Raw genomic sequence first — 15,572 nt, 5'->3', positions numbered from 1 at the left:
GGGGCTCGGATCTCTATTGGCTACGGCGGCGCGGAGGAGGCGGGGTCAGCGGAATGAGGCGCGGAGCTGTTCACCGCTCCAGGTGCTGAGTCCGAGGGAGGCTCCGGAGCGAAGAGGAGCGGTCTCAGCCTTCTCTGCCGCCGCCGCCGCCGCCCCGCGTCGAGAGCCCTCCGCCTGGAAGCCGAAGCCGTGAGGAGCCCGGAGGAGCTGGATGCGCTGCCGGGCGCCGACCGCCCTTCCGCATCTCTGAGGTCGGTGCTGCTGGATTCGCTTTTGTTTTATTGAGGAAGGAATGAATTGAGGCGTGAGAGGGCCTGGGGAGTTGATGGGACCTGTCCTCACCGCCCTCAAGACCATCTGTCCCGGAGAGCTGCTGACTGACCCCTCGTGGGCCTCCCTGTGGCCCCGCGCCTGAGGTCGGAGCAGCTTTGGTTAGTTTTTGTCTTATGGTGGAGGAGGCTCTTAAGCGTGAGGGGCGAGGGCTGGGGACCTTCCCCACCATCTCTCTTGAGAGGGCGTTGAGAGCTTGGGAGACTCCCTCCGCCTGTGCCTGAAGTCGAGGCTGCTTGGATTATTGAGGATGGCAGGGAGTGTTCCGGGATGAGAGAATCGGAGGCAGGAGGACCCTTCCCCACACCTCGGCTGCTTGAGCTTACAAAGAGGGTCTGGATGTGATGGATGAAACCGCGGTATTCCTCCTCCTCCGCTCAGACCCTCCTGAGGAAGCGCTGTTTGGGGATGTCAGGAAGACCCTTCCTCGTACCCACCCCTCCCCCGAAGCCTAGGGTTTTGTGAAAAGGGGGGACGGGATGAAGATGGAGCCAGACGACTCTTCCCCCTCCCAGCTGGACCCGCCTAGGCTATGGGGGGGGTAGGGGGGAATGGGATGTGAGGGACAAAGGCCGGGAGACCCCTCCCCACACTGTTAGGAGTCGCCGGTACAGGAGAGCCCTGACGGATTCTCCGGGTCCTCTGCGATCTGGGCCCCGTGCCTAAGGTCGGAGTGGCCTGGGTGTGGGGTGTGCGGTGGGGAAAAGTAAAAGGGATTGAATAACCCCTCCCGACCTCTCCGCTCCCGGGCCTTATCGACTTGGTCCTCTCTAACTGGATCCAGGCCAGGGACCCTAAGTCGAGACGACCCTCCCCGCCCCGCCCCACCCCGGAGACCCTGGCTGCTGAACCGCAGAGGGGAGCCAGACCTGGATGGGCACATGCTGGGCGGGACAGGGCTAGTCCCCCTCTCAAGAGCCCTGGAGCTACTAGCAGACGCCCCCCGCGCCCATAGACCCTCGGGCTGTTCTGCTCGTCGCGGGGTGCGCCTCAGAACCCGCTGCCGAGACCTGTGTCCCGGCTATGCGGCGGCCGCTCCGGGCGCAGGGCTTTCGCGCTCGGCCCCGGCATCCGCGAGAGGACAAAGCCGCGGTCGCCGCACTGGCGGGCCTGCGCCACTGGCTGGGCGGGGGGCGCGGCCGGGGGAGTGGGGGGTGGGGGAGGCTTCGGGCGCGGCGCGGGGAGCTTCTGCGGAAACGTGCCAGAAACCAGGCGGGAGACAAAGCGCGCTCGCTCCTCGCGGTCCCGCGCGAGCCGGGATGGAAAATCCCAAGGGAGGAGGCGGCTGCGCCGGGCAGGGCACTATGCCCCACACCCTGCTTCCCTGCACACCACCACCCTCGCCGGTCCAGCACCCAGGATGCCGTGTGTGCGATGGTAGCCAGGGTCCCTTCTGTGCGGCGTTCCAAGACCTGTGACCACGAGAACGTGGACAAGCAAGGGGCTCCGCCTCTCGAGGAGGGGCCCAGGGTTCAGGAGGCAAGAGTGGGCCAGGGGCTGTAGGGGCATCCTGACTGAACCCCCCAACCCTGCTCCATCAGCCGTGTTAGGTCAAATTTGGTTCCAGGATTCGAGTGTGTTTGTATGTGTCACAGTGTGTTTACATGCGTGAGGGTGCGGGTCAGAGTGTGTGAATGTGTATGCCCGGGTGAGGTGCCAATGTGTGCTCCAGTGTTCATGTGTGTGTCCCTTGTGCATCTGGCCGGATGTGTGTGAAAAGAATCAATTACTGCTGGCCTTGGATGGGGGCGGGGGTGGGGGCAGGGTAGTCACCCCTTCAACCCTCAAGCTGCAGTAATGACCTAGGGTCCAAGTGGATGCCCTCAGGGTGGAGGTAGCTTCAGATCATGTGCGTGCGGTGTGGCGCAGAAAGTGGGATCTCACAAGTGTGTGGAGCTCTTCAGCCCTTCTGGAGATTTGGGTCTGACCCTAATATCCTCACCAGGGCTCTGCCCTTCCCATCCCTCAGAAACCTTACCCTGCTGGAACGGGCTGCCCTAAGGACCAGAATTCTGCCCCCACCATCATGGACTGACAAGTGGGGCTTGGGGAGCTCAACAGCAGAGTCCTTTATGAGGTGGGTGCAAGATTGTGTGGCAAGACAACTTTTGTCACTTTGGCCTCTATCTGGAAGGACCATGGGGCTGGAGTTGCTGGTCAGTGACGGGTGGCCTCTCAGTAATACCAGGTACACTCACGGAGAGGGCACGAACGTGACACAGATATATCACTATGAGTAGATATCCCTGGAGGATGAGGACAGCCTTCCCAGACCTGCCCACTCCCACCAAGTGACCTCAGTTTCATAGCACTTTGACAGCAAAGGTGGTGTCACCAGAGACTCCTTTCCTGTATGATGAGGGGCTAGACAGTGGCCAATGGAACCACAGGAAGAACAGTTACCAGAGCCACCATCCAGCCCAGCCCTGCCCAGTCCAGTCTCCACAAGTACCCACAGCGGCCTCTGCTGGGCAGAAGTGAAACCAAGTTGAAATTTGGCAACTAACACTCCCCCACGGTGTGAAAGCTCAAGGTGGGTGTGGGCATTGTTAGGTAAAAACCATTTGGGGGGGCTTCCCTGGTGGCACAGTGATTGAGAATCCGCCCTCTGATGCAGGGGACACGGGTTCATGCCCCGGTCCGGGAAGATCCCACATGCTGCGGAGCGGCTGGGCCCGTGAGCCATGGCCGCTGAGCCTGCGCGTCCAGAGCCTGTGCTCCGCAACCGGAGAGGCCACAACAGTGAGAGGCCCGCGTACCACAAAAAAACAAACGAACAAAAAAAAACCATTTGGGGGCTACTTGTCTGCTTTTGGAGTCCTGAGTCGACGTTCTTGTCTGCAGTTCCCTCAAGCAATGGAACTGCCACTGTCCTCGTCTATATGGAAATATTTAAAGAGGGCCTAAAGACGTTTGTTCAAGTTTTCATCCAGTTGGGGGTGGGCATCAAATTTGTTTAAGAGAAAAATGCATGAAAAACATTCATCAAGCTCAGGGAGATTTAAGCATATTTCCTGTCTTTTCCTCTGCTTCTTCGATTCCTTTCTCCTTTTTCTTCCTACTCTACTTTTATCCTCCCCTCTTCCTCATTATTAGTCAAAAACATATTTTTCAAACATATGCTTTCTTTTTCTCATCAAAAATACGGCCCAGAAAATGCAGATATCAGGAGTCTATTTCTAAATGCAAAGAACTGGGAAACACTGGCTCCTCCAGGCCTAATGATGGGAGCAGGGGAGATGGATGAGATGTGCTCAGTCTTAAATGTCCACCTGATGACATGTGTCTCCTCTCCTGGTGTTGCTCTAAAGTGATTTCATGCAGCCACAAACTCTTTAGAGCTCCTTAAAGGAAAAGAGATATTTAAATACCTGGTATTGTTCTTACTTTGGCATCCATGTGATTTTCATTGAACTACATGACTCAGTATCATAAAGTAAAAATAGGACTTAATCTCCTCCTTGCCTGTTTGGAAGGTGACTGCATATGTGTGTTGTGTTCTGCATTGGAGAGCAAAAAGCTAAATTATCTCATAAATTGAACTACCTGCTTATCCTAATTAGAGAATGTCACTTAACATCACATACAGGAAATAACATGGTTTTTTTAAATTCATACATGAATCTCTGTCTTCTAAAGCCTTTCTTCATACTCATACATTATTACTTTCACTGGAGGTTAATCAAGAATGTTTAATCCTTGTACTGAAGCCAAACAAATTAAATATCAGCAGATACAGGAAGTTGTGGGTAGTATTTCTGTTCTTCTTGGGCTCAAAAAAGAAAAAATCCTTGGAGTTCATAGGAGAGAAGGAAAGGCCCTGAAGATTCGGTAACTCCTGTGGATGGAGTTTCTGAGGAGAGGCTCCTCAGAATTTTCCAGGAGGGCTGGTTGTGTTGAAGAATCTCAGCATGCATTCAAGTGGTGCACATGCTGGGAATGAGACTGTGGCTTTTGGAATTCCTAAATCCCCACACTAATGCAGCCCTTCTGGGAAAATCCCCCAAGTGCTTCCGGCTCCCTCAGGCCACCCAGCAGTCCCTAGGGTGTGGAGCTGTCCAAGGTTCTGGAGCACTGGCCCCAGCCCCGCCTAGTGGAAAGGGAGAATTTTAGGGCATGGAGTAGAAGCAAGCTCTGAGGACCACAGCCTCTGTGAGGATTTCCCCAAAGCTCGTCACAGAATGGAACAGGAGAAAACATAGCTGTAGACGATCTACTGCATCACTTTGAATGAACCCATCAGCAATCCCTATTTAAAGAATTACAAGCTAATAATAAGAGGAAACATTTCTGAGTCAGGCTCTTCACATGTAAGAATGTATTTAATCCTCACAGTCCTATGATGTGGGTGGTGGTGATACTCCCACTTTCAAGATAAGGAAATGAAGCTTTGAGAGGAAAGGGGTTTGTCCATGGTTATACAGATCAGAAGGAGCAACGTTTATGTTCCAACCTGGATATCTTAGACTCCAGAGACTCCTCCTGACCACTATTTTTTTTTCCTACTGCTATTGTAGAAGAAAAATGGAAGTATTGTACTGTCTTCTGTGAGATTCTAACCAAATTTTAGACTAATGGGATTGGGGACCAACTAAGATTCAGACATAAATCACAAGGAGTCCTTTCAAATTGAGCAAGGGTATTGCCACATACTTTACATCTTGTTACCCGAACTTGATTACCAAGGAAGGGGAAAGGAGAGTGTATGACCCTCATGGCCAGTGGTCCAGGGTTTTTCCAGAGTGGAACAGTTTCACAGGAAGCCAAGCTTGCAAGAATAGAGAGAGAGGAAAACAAAATGAGGATGTTGTTATTATTCAACATATACATATAGAGCTACATATAGAGCTAAAGAAACGGGCTTATCTTTATCTGCTAGCATCCTGTTCCTATGCTGAGGACACTTGGATATTGTTAAGAGGCTCCTTCCACCTATTCCCTCTCTCAGACTTTTCACAGCAAAGCTTCTAACACCAAAATAAAAGTTTTCACTGTTGTGAGCCTCAACTAATCTCAGGGAAACATCACAGTTCCACCCTCATGCCGTCACAACCAATGTTCCACCTTCATATGTGGCTACAGGAGTCCTGAAGGTGGGCAGGTTTGGGGCTTGAAGGGCTTTAAGCCACATATTCTCCAGTCCTCCCAGGGTGGCAGTGTCAACTGCCCCAATCTTGCCACACACACACACAGGGGGCCTGTGCCTGAGAACTCCCCATGCGGTTGCTGTAGGTTTGGGTGTCTAAAGAGAGTAGAGAGAAATAGACTTGTGCTTTTTCTCCTCTCCCTAGACCTCAGTGTGCATAACACCCAGGCAGGGGGCCTGGCCTTTTAAGAAACTGCTTCACATCATGCTGGGTCTCCAATCCATTTTGAGCAATTCCTTTCCCTTCTAGGTTGGGATTTTGCAAGGCTCTTGACGTATGGAGCAAAGACTGCTATTGCTTTTCCCGAGGGCATTTGGAGGCCAAGGACCAGCTCCCCATCTGGGTCCGCTCTGACTCATATGACTGCAAACAGATTTGATTGTTTTCTTATTTAGAGTCATTAATTAACTCTCCTCAGCATAAGAACAGCATGTAACAAGAGGGAGGCCCTTTGCAGGGGTCTCTAGGCAGTCATGCCTATAGCTGAGCACCATCTCCTTTGCTAACAGGATAGGAAATGGTTTCTAATCCTTGCTATTACCCTTCAGAAAGCTTAGATTGTCAGCACTTTAGGCTAATATGAGAAAGGAAATGAAAATGTAATTAATTGCTAAGGCTGCTATAGTTATTCTGCAAAAACTGAGAGGCCCGAGGATCCCTCAAAGAACTGGATTTTCGTTCATTCAACAGACATTTCTTGTTCCTGCAGTGTGCCAGGCACAGAACTGGGTACAGGGAACACTACTCCAACTTGGGATAAGCAGTCATACAAAAATTTTGACTGGAAAGAGGAAACAGCTGCAGAAACCCTGAAAACGGTGTGTGCTATAAGAGAAACTTAATAATCATAAGCCATCATCTCTTTTTTAACATGAGGAAAGAGGCTGAGGGAAGTTGAGGGTTGCCCGGTTAGCTGAGGATTAGAACCCAGGTTTTATAACTCCTAAGGTATGTTCTTTCCACTGTCCTAAACCGCTGCAATGTTTATTAAATTATCCAAAGGGCACATTTCCATTAACATAGCCTTTTATGATCCAATCCTAATGCAAAACCTAAAGTTGAAATAGAAACAGATGAAATAGGAAAAGAAGAATGCCTATTTATATCTGTGTTTCCAATATAATACCCATATGTAGTTATTGAGCACTTGAGACATGACTAGTCTGAACTGAGATGTGCTGTAAGTATAAAATATACACCAGATTTTGAAAAATTAGTATAAAAAATATAAAATAGCTCATTAATAATGTTTTGGATAAAATAAAATAACATTTTGGATACATTAGGTTAAATAAACAATATTATTAAAATTAATTTCTCGCGTTTATCTTTACTTAGCTGCTGTTGTTATTATCAGGGGGGCTCATAGAATCTTACAAGACAGGGGCAAGAGGAAGGAGAACAATTTTCAGATAAATCAAACAAAAGATTTACTACTAGTTAAGACATGATTGAAAACACTTGTAAGTATAAGCTCATGAATTACCTTGATGTGGGCCCAATTTTCTTGCAAATAAGTATACTGAGGAAAGATTTCAAGCCATTTATATAAGCATATGATGAATAAACAAATTAGCTAACCGAATTACGCACAGGTCTTGACCTCTGCTAATGAGTTGAGGAAGAGGATGATTAGAGGGTCCTTACAACAGATGACCCAAGAGCTCTAAGTCTCTTGGACTCCATGATTCCTTGGGGAAATGAGAGCCTTGTGCTTTAGGAGAAAGATGCTGGATAGGAGTTGGACATACGCGAGGTCAAAGCCACTCCGCCACCCATTGGCCTTGATCAAGTTATGGAGTCTTGAGCACTCAAAAAATGGTAGCTATGACTAAATGGGATTTCAGGTGTTCTTTAATAGAAAAGTTTCTGTTCAGAATCTCCATGGTCTTCTCTACAATTCTACTGCTTCACCCGCCATCTTTGCTTGTTCCCTGAGGAGGCTTAAAGGACAGTTTCATTTGATTGTGTCTACACCAAAACGTAGGGTCTCAGTAACTTTGGGCACACCTCAGCATCTTTCATGTTCTCCTCTGTCCCATCAACACACGTGAGGTTCTTTCTCTGGGACGATGAGGCAAGCAGCAAAACAGGCATCACTCTGTCATGTTTATCCTGAAGTTCTGCATTCTGATCTTGGTGTTTAGAGCACTTTACATGCAGTTTTACTTTAAAAATAAAGGGACATAAATAAAGAAACCATAGCCCCAGGAGAACGTGGCCGTGGTCCCTTTACTGCACAGCTCTGAAGGAGCACATCATTGCTATTCTTGACCATCTTTTTTCCAAAAGTTTGCCTTCTAGATCAAAGAAATACCTGTTAAGCTCAGTGAAGACTTATGTTAACAGAGCATGTTGGAACCAAACTCCTTTCTAGAGACTAGTCCCACAGGAAGTGCAGAAATCCCTGGAAGTGCTTTAGAAGGAGAGAAACATGGTCAGATATCCTGGGTCAGTGTGGTGGGTGGGTTGAAGTGGGGAAGAGCCTGGAGGTGGGATGGCCCCTGGTTCTGCTGAGAGGCCCCTGACTTCCAGGGACTTAAGTACCAGGGCTAGGTTATTTGGGGATAGATTCTGGTCTTGAAATGCATCTTTCCCATCCATTCACTCTTTTTTTAAAAAAATAAATTTATTTATTTATGGCTGCATTGGGTCTTCGTTGCTGCACACGGACTTTCTCTAATTGCGCTGAGTGGGGGCTACTCTGTTGCAGTGCGTGGGCTTCTTATTGCGGTGGCTTCTCTCGTTGCGGAGAGCGGGCTCTAGGTGCGCGGGCTTCAGTAGCTGTGGCTCGTGGGCTCTAGAGCGCAGGATCAGTAGTTGTGGCGCACGGGCTTAGTTGCTCTGCGGCATGTGGGATCTTCCTGGACCAGGGCTCGAACCCGTGTCCCCTGCATTGGAAGGCGGATTCTTAACCCCTGAGCCACTAGGGAAGTCCCCCATCCATTCACTCTTTTGTTCACTCAACGGATACTGAATGGTACATTGCTAGCTAGGGTGGTGGTGTTTTGAGAAACCTTGCTCCAGAGGACCCCAGGGTCTGGCTGGGTAGAGGAGCAATGCCCACGTGAACCAAGGAAGACGGGCTGACGTAACAATAGGAGGCCTATTAAGGTGGGTTGGCTATGGCGGTGGGAAAGCTGTGGATCCTAACCAGATAGACCTGACTCTGAATCTCAGCTTCATCACCAAATGTGTGGCCTTGGGCAAGTGCTTTAACCTTTCTTTCTGAGTTTCATTTTCCTCATCTGGGACAATAAAATCTACTTTTCCTGGGTTGTTATGGCCTTACATGGCAACATATAAAGAAAATTCTTAGGATAATACTAGCTCACCTTTACTGAGTACTTACAGTGCATCAGGCATTGTGCTCAGCCCTTTATATGCATAAAAGAGCTACTGTTATTATCCCTATTTTATAGCTGAGGAAAGCAATGCCCAGGAACTTCAAGTAACTTGCCCAAGGTCACACAAGCAGTAAGAGGCGGGCAAGCTGACTGCAGAGCCTGCTCTTAACCACTGTGATTACTGCCTCATGGTTCAAGATCAGCAGGAACCCAATAAGTTCTTTTGAAGGAGGGCGAGGTGATTTGTGGGTCAGCTTCTAGAGAGGTCTTCTGCTTGGTCATCTTCAAGGGTGGGTACAGGGCTTCCCTGGTGGTGCAGTGGTTAAGAATCCGCCTGCCAATGCAGGGGACACGGGTTCGATCCCTGGTCCAGGAAGATTCCACGTGCTGCGGAGCAACTAAGCCCGTGCGCCACACTACTGAGCCTGCGCTCTAGAGCCCGCGAGCCACAACTACTGAGCCTGCGCTCTAGAGCCCGTGCTCTGCAACAAGAGAAGCCACGACGATGAGAAGCCTCCGCACTGCAATGAATAGTAGCCCCCACTCGCTGCAACTAGAGAAAGCCCGTGCACAGCAACGAAGACCCAACACAGCCAAAAATAAAAACAAACAAATTTATAAAGAAAAAAAAAGGTGGGTACAATATGAAGAGGCTCTGAAGGGTCAGTAGGGTGGGGAGGGAAGGCAGGGAAAAGTTGTGACCAAATGAACAAGGCTTGGTATGCCAGTGGTGTATTCTGGGGACGCTGAAATGGAGAAGAGAGTTTCAGTAGGAAATAGATGTTTGGTAAGAAGGGTTTAGAAAACCTGTGGCTAACAATTGTTGGCCAAAAAGACGTTCATAGGCAAAGAAAGGGATGTAAAATCTGAAACTACCAATTTGAGGTATCTCACTGAATTGGGGCATTTTGTTGCCGTGTGGAACGCGCTCATCAAGCATACCCAAAGCCAGAGTTTGTGGAGGGCGTGGCCAGACAGCACAGCCATCCAGCATTCCTACCAGTGCTCTTTGCTCTTTAGAGAACATGTGTGGACTTTTCTCTCATTTGGTCTTCACAAAAGCTCTAGGCAGGAGAAGGCTGGGAGGTCTGCTACAAGGATGGCTGCCTGTGTCAAGCGGCAGGCAGCATGAGCTGCCTAGAGGCACAGATGGCAAGCACGGCCGCAGTGCCCAAATCCAGGCAAAAAGCTTAGGAGGGCTTTTTCTGTGAGGGAGGAGGCAGAGGCTTGCCGCTGGACTGAGACCTTTTCTCTGTGCTCCAGGAGGCAGGCAGTGTTATCCTTTGGTCTGTGATTCTCCAGCAATGCCCCTGAGTGGCTGCCTCCCAGAGTGGCTGCTGTGAGGGCCTGAGTCAGGGCCACTGCAAATCCCACAGACCATTCCGGATGCAGCACCTATCAATCAGTGACCCCCGCCCCCCGTGCAGAGAGCTTGTTTCACAAAAGGGGATTTTTCTGGACTTGCCACCTTGAGTTTGTTCTGCTCATTTCTCTGCAGACTGCAGGGACTAGAAACCAAACCCCATTCTCCTTAGTCTGATTAGAAGGAAAATCTATCTTTTCTCAGGGCTGCAGTTGCCACTGACCACCAGATTTCTCTCCATGGCTACACTTCTAATAACAATGGAAAGTAAAGGCAAGAAGGGAGAGGGACACAGATGCGGCACTTCTTCCAAGAGGCACCTGCAGTTCTGTGAAGGATGTGAGGCAGTGGGGAGGTAATATTCACAGCTCTGCAAGAGTCCCTTGATGAGTGAAGGGGGAGTTTTGATGTGCAAGATGATAGAAGATGAAAGAGACCATGGTGCTGCACTGCGTTTTCTTTGGAAAGTCATGCAAGGGTTCCAGATGCCCTCCACAGTTCTGGAAGGATAAACTTGCCACGTGTTGGCAAGGCCACGCAGATTTTGACAAGTTGTCCAGGGATAAGTCCCTAGTGATTATAAACATAACACTAATGGGAAATGACAAACACTTGTCTTGGTAATGGAATGTTAAGGGCTCATCTGGTCATTGACCCCAGTAATGATTAATGTGTGTCCACACACAATGAACACGACAGAGTGGAATTGGAATGGTGACTTCTGAAGAATAAAATCAAGTTGAGAAATCAGAATAATAATAAAGGCATGGATGTTTGGAATGGTTGGGCATCAGCAAGTAGAGCTGTGGTTACTTCAGAGCAGCTTGCCAGCCAGGTCTCTTTTACCGGATCATTCTGACCCCAAGGCTCTGACATGCCAATTCTTAGACAGTCCCAGCACAGCACGTGGCACCTACTCTGTGTTAAGCCCTGCACCAACCATTGGAGAGACAGAAGTGAATGAGACACAGTCCCTGTCCTTAGGGGGTTAGCCAAGTCTAAAACAGAACATGGAGCACAGAGTAGGAAATGTGAAAATGAACATGGCCACTTCATGTTGTTTCCTTATAGGTGCTGCCTCACCTGTAGCCCCAGAAGGTGAGCCAAATTAGGATCTTAGAAATATTGCCAACCTTATCTCATGTCAAATCTGAAAAGCTGTGATTCCAGCTACTGATGCTGGGGTAGCAGAGTAAGGGCAATGGAAGCAGAGGCTGGTGTATTTCAGAAACTTGTTGCATACATTTGGTGAAAATGTTTTTCCTTTACATATTTCGTTTCAAAGACCCACTCCTGAGACCCTTTGCCTGCAATTAGAGCACATTGCCACAAGGGGCACCATGAAGCAGTGTGGCCCAAGCAGCTATGCTCCTCACAGGCATAGTATGCTAAGTATAGTTTTTCAGTTATCAACCTTCAGAAGAACATAATTTTTAATTAATCAATCATAGTAGGATTGCACGTTTAATAGGGCCAAGCCATGGTAACCTATGTATAGTGAGTGGACAGTTGTGAATTCATCAACATTCATCTAACAAAATTCAAGTGTGCCTACTGTATACAAAGAACAGTACAAAGTCCCTGCCCTTAGGTACTCACTCCTGTCAGGAGGACACACACAGACAGATAATTCCAGTGCAGCAAGATAAATCGTATGATGGCGGGATGAACAGAGAGCACTGGAAACACAGAAGAGGAACGACTAACTCTAACAGGGAGAATTACACACACACACACACACACACACTTGCATGTGTTAGGTCTGGACATTAACATCTGAGTCAGAGGGTTTACGCCAACTCATATAGAAGAAGAAAAGCATATGGGTCAAAATATTTTGAAACACTCTAAGGAACTGGAATCAGCCTGTTGAGTGACCTTGGATATATCATCTACATCTCTGGACCTCAGTTTCCTCATCTGGTGCTCCAAGGGCTTGACAGTAGCCATCCTGACCATGTGGGTCTGGAACAGGAGGGAGATTAGAGTGATGACCTTGACTCCAGTGGCCAGGTGTGGCTTTGTCCCAGCCCCAAGGCCTCCTTGACACCTGCTTGTCTGGACCCTGATGATGCTACCTCTTGATTCTGGCTTAAATGTTCCAAGGCTTCCCAGAGGATCAGCTGAGGTGCCGGTCCCAAAGGAACCTGATGTTTGTGAGGTGTCAGCCTTTGGTGTCTGGTGGATACGGTCTGGCTCTCCCGAGTAGCTATTTGGTCCACCACCCTCCCCAGAAGCCAGGCTGGCCTTGTCAAAGCTCTGACCACTGCATGCACTGCCCCTTCTCACCAGCTTCTCACTGCTCCTTCTGACCTGTGGCCACTCTTAGGAAAGCCTTGGCCCTGTCAGGCAGAGGATCACTGGCGGCAGCATAGCCCCACCTCTGCCTCTCAGGCCCTACAAAAGATGAAGGCTTGTGATAATCATTTCCCAATATAAACATGTATTAAATCATCACATTGTTCACCTTAAACCTACACACGTTCTATCTGATTACTACCTCCATAAAGCTGGAAAAAGCAAAAAAAGACAACAGTGAAGCTCCACCTGGCCTGTCTCCCTCTGGAGACCTTCCTAGGCCTTGGCAGGCTGTCCTCCCCAAGAAGCCCCACCCTGCCTTTCCCAGGCCCCAGCCCTCCCCCCTCTGTGGCTGTGGCACTGCCCTTCCCAGAACTGGCACCTCTATGTTAGGGGATACAGAGGAGCAACTATCTTGCATAACTGAAAAAAATGCCAGAGGTGCTTAAATTTAAATAAGTCATTTAAAGCTGTTAATTGCCCCACAGAGAGAATTTTAATATAAAATACATGGGAGCAATACCTGGTTAAGACAGTAGACAAACGGAGGCCCTGAGAAAACCCTCACTGAAATTCCATTTACAGGTCTTGAAAAGCATACACAGGGACTTCCCTGGTGGCACAGTGGTTAAGAATCCGCCTGCCAAGGCAGCAGACATGGGTTCAAGCCCTGGCCCGGGAAGGTCCCACATGCTGCAGAGCAGCTAAGTCTGTGCGCCACAACTACTGAGCCTGTGCTCTAGAGCCCACGAGCCACAACTACTGAGCCCGCGTGCCACAACTACTGAGCCCGCGCACCTAGAGCCTGTGCTCTGCAGCAAGAGAAGCCACCGCAATGAGAAGCCCGTGCACCACAACAAAGAGTAGCCCCCACTCGCCGCAACTACAGAAAGCCCACACGCAGCAACGAAGACCCAACACAGCCATAAATAAATAAATAAATAAATAAATAAGCATATACACACGCACGCACGCACGCACACACATATTTTTTTCGCCATGCTGCTTGGCATGTGGGATCTTAGTCTTAGTTCCCCAACCAGGGATTGAACCTGTGCCCCCTGCAGTGGAAGTGCAGAGTCCTAACCACTGGGCCGCCAGGGAGTTCCAAAAACATATTTAAAAATAATTTATGTGCCCACCATATTGCAAATCAACTATACTTCAATTTAAAAAAAAAAAAAGAACATAAAAAAAAATTTATGTGCCCAGGAATTTTCACGCCTGAGACTGACAGGCCCTGAACCACCTGTCTAGGCCAGAACCAGGACCCTGCCAGCTCAGGCCCACCATCCCCCATCCACCCTCACTCTGGTCCCTCAGCCCTGGGACGCTCTCTCTGCAGAGAGCTTATCCCTGCCAGCTGGGCTGGGTCTGCTCAGGCCAGTTTCCTCAATCAAAGGCCAACAGGCACTTCCTGGGGCTTCCATGGGCAGTGGTAATGACAATTCCTGCCTTCCCCCATCACCATCGCCACACACACCCCCCCTCTGGCTAGAGCCTAGATGGTCCCTCCATCTCTCAGGAAGCGTGGGGCACCTCCTCTGGATAGAAGCTCTCAGCGTTCCTGCTCCAGCTATGCAGGACTCCTTTCCCTGAGTGAGCAAACAAAGAAATCAACAGAGGGCCTTTAAAGCCATTCTGCAGAGGATGTCACCTCCTGGAGATAAGAAGGGCCAGGCTGAGATAAGCAGAGCTGCTTACAAACCGAACACAGAGACAAATTAAGACCTTTATTGGAGGCAATAAAATGCAGACCAGTGGAGTGAGAAACAAGATGTCTCCCTTCCTAATCACTGCAGAAGGTAAAAGAAATCACCAGCTATGGCTCAAAAGTCAGAAAAGAAAGGAAATGCAGAAAACACAAAACAAGATGACAAGAGGCCACCCGAAATGATTAGGACAATAAACGTAAGCATTTACCATCTCCTTGTTAGAAGACAAAGGTTCCCAGATTAAATTAATACAAGAGACTCACCTAAAATAAAATGATTCCAGGGTAGGCAAAGCTATACTCGGTAAATGCAAACAAAAGAAAAAGCGTGAGTGGCTCTGTCAGACAAAGCACAATTTAAGGCAATAAGCAGCGTCAAGCAGGATAAAAAGGGTAATTTTATATTCATGGAGCAATTGTGAAAGCATAAGTGTTCTGAACATTTGTACACTCAGTATTTTAGCATCAAAATACTTGAGGCAAAACCCGTTACCGTTAAAAATACAAGACGAAGACAGCTGTGGGCATAAATTTACATACTACTCTCAGTACCTGACGTTAAGTAGCCAAACTATATATAACAGAAAGCAGTAATACAATGAAGACGATTGAATTAAAAGGTGGGTGCTGAGCTTTGTACCAGTCTGAATGATGTCTGCCATGTTTTAAAAGACCAATCCTAGATCGATGCTTGTAGTATAAATGTTAAATTGTGTGCAAATTTATAAATACAGTATAATTGCAATTTTAAAAGTGCTAAACCACTGTAAACACACTGAAAGCCACTGAAAGAAAATATACCAAAATGTCAACATTTGGTGTGTTTAGAAAGGGTGGAAATTAAGGATTTAAAATTTTGCTTTCCACTTTTTCTTCCAAATGTTCTTTAATGATCATATAATAATCTATGACCATGTGAAAACAACTGGAAAAAAAAAAAGGGTAAGACTCATCCCACAGCATAGGATTTATAATTTCCAAGATTTGGGTAAAATTTAACGAACAAAAGCAGCAAAGAGGAATCCCAGCAGGCTCCACACAGCCTGGGCCTCTTGGCTTCCACGGGCCCTCCTGGTCACTCCCTACTTGAAACCCTCTGCTTCTTTGCCCTGGGGCACTGTGTTTCTCCAACTCAGCTCCCATCTCTTCTACTGTGCCTTTCAACCCTTCCACAGTCTACTGGCAGCTCAAATGTGGTTGACCCAAGATGGATCCCAGTCTTTCCCCAGGTGCCCGCACCCCTGCTGACCTCACCTACCCTTGTAGAGGGATGTAGCTCCCCTCTATATGCCAAGGACTCCCAAATTCATCTCTAGCTCCAAACTCATCGCAAAGTTTCAAGGGTGTACACCAGCCTGCAGACTGGTTGTCAC

At 48.5% G+C, this 15,572-nt stretch overlaps 1 protein-coding gene across 4 annotated transcripts in view; it reads left to right on the top strand.

Moving 5' to 3' along the window:
- Window positions 1-98: 98 nt before the first annotated feature.
- The window catches only part of SMPD3 (sphingomyelin phosphodiesterase 3), an 83,784-nt gene continuing 68,310 nt past the window's right edge, over window positions 99-15,572 (top strand). For all 4 annotated transcript variants that reach the window (XM_055079276.1, XM_055079277.1, XM_055079274.1 and 1 more), the window contains exon 1: window positions 99-251. The gene's annotated coding sequence lies outside the window, so the exon portion shown is untranslated. The remainder of the gene's footprint in view (window positions 252-15,572) is intronic.

This window comes from Physeter macrocephalus, chromosome 17 (assembly GCF_002837175.3).
Source record: "Physeter macrocephalus isolate SW-GA chromosome 17, ASM283717v5, whole genome shotgun sequence".
NCBI lineage: Eukaryota > Metazoa > Chordata > Mammalia > Artiodactyla > Physeteridae > Physeter > Physeter macrocephalus.
This window is presented reverse-complemented; position numbering and strand designations above follow the sequence as displayed.